General features: G+C 41.5%; 1 long non-coding RNA gene across 1 annotated transcript; it reads right to left on the bottom strand.

Annotated features, from left to right (window-relative positions):
• Nucleotides 1-71: 71 nt before the first annotated feature.
• LOC135706496 (uncharacterized) lies at nucleotides 72-610 on the bottom strand. Its single transcript, XR_010518173.1, has 3 exons — nucleotides 529-610; nucleotides 342-473; nucleotides 72-284 (listed from the first exon to the last, which is right to left on the bottom strand). It is a non-coding gene; the product is annotated as an uncharacterized LOC135706496 (long non-coding RNA).
• Nucleotides 611-1,516: the final 906 nt, after the last annotated feature.

The following is a 1,516-nucleotide window of genomic DNA, read 5'->3' on the forward strand; positions in this document are numbered from 1 at the left end:
AAAAAATGCATTTACTCGATATAACAATAAAAATAAATTCATTAGGTATGTCTTCTCTTCCCGATACCAAGATGAGCTGATGCTCAACTTGTTCACGCCATTTTTACTCTTCCGATCCACATGAGGGGAACACCGGAACAGACATTGAGGATGGTGTAACGGAATCGGTAACGGGCATTTGGTGTGACATCAATCGCAACAGCCTTAAGCGAGGAATATTTTGTAGAACATTCTACTGGGGTGAGTGCTGGTCATTTTCAGGAATGAGAAGATGATCGGTTCCACTGAAAATTATAAACATGTTTAAAACAAACTCTTGAAATAAATTAATGCATGATTACTAGATTCTGAATCCATTCCGATGCCCGATATCCATTAAACTCCGCTATATTTGCCAGCAAATCCATCGAGAGCTTCTAGGAGGATCAGAACTGATGCGAACCGTCTTTGGAAGCAGCATTCTGGTTACGGTACTGCAAAAGTAAAACGAATGAAAACCATCATCGAACCATTTCCAAAACTTCTCACCTTGATGATTTTCTCCTGGATTGCTTGGATTGTTTCCCTCCATCTGCCGTGATAATTGCCTCCAATCCGTCGAAAATAAGCTAGCGTAAGCAGCGCGATTCCGGGGGCTGGGAGAAACCGGTGAAAGTAAAGTGTGGGAATCTGCTTGTTTTTAGTCGAAAGTGGCGGTAAACAGAAGTCCAGTGCTGCCAAAAACATTGCTCTGAAGAAGTATTTTTGAAAGTACTACAACTTTTATTTAAAAAAAAAATGCACTTTTATAATTACAAGCCGAAATTGAAAGAAACACTTTTAAATCAAAAAATCAATTTTCATTTTGAATTTTTTCGCAGTTAAAACTACGAATTTTGCGAAACTTTTAAATTGAAATTGCATTATTTTTATAGCAACAATTTTTGTTCTTTGTGTGTAGGTGTGTAGTATAAAATTTAAGGTACACACAAGGGGTTGGTCACTCTACACAATGTGCCAAAATCAAACTTGGGCACACCCGGGTGCAGTCATTGGTGCTGTTTGGCACCCATGGTTACAATTTTTATGGCCTTTAAAGTTACTGGCAACGCTGAACTTTTTCTGCGCCTGCGTAGTTTGCATGTGTCAAAATTTGTTATTGAGGTTGCCACAATATAATCAAATTATTTTCAAAACACAACCGTGAATCTCAACCAAGTCCCGCCATGGATTCTCACAATCGTTACACCCGTGACGGCAGTCACGTCCACATTTCTTCGCAGACGAAAAACAGCTGACTAGCGGTATCTTGACCTGACCGAGGTTTCCGGCCATGACTACACGAACAAGCGATGCAGATCCCACGGCTGCGGCTACTTCCAATGCTGCTGCTGGTCCGTCTTTTCTGACAAATCTATATAGGAGACGGAACAGCAGCCGCAGCCGTGGGAGCTGCATCGCTAATTCGTGTAGCCGCGACCAACGCTGGAAATCTTGGGCCGGTCACGACAAACGGTGCTTGAGTTTTAATTGGAAA

Source organism: Ochlerotatus camptorhynchus, unplaced genomic scaffold, assembly GCF_037179485.1.
Source record: "Ochlerotatus camptorhynchus isolate MF236.1 unplaced genomic scaffold, CSIRO-AGI_Acam_v1.1 ptg000282l, whole genome shotgun sequence".
Lineage (NCBI taxonomy): Eukaryota > Metazoa > Arthropoda > Insecta > Diptera > Culicidae > Ochlerotatus > Ochlerotatus camptorhynchus.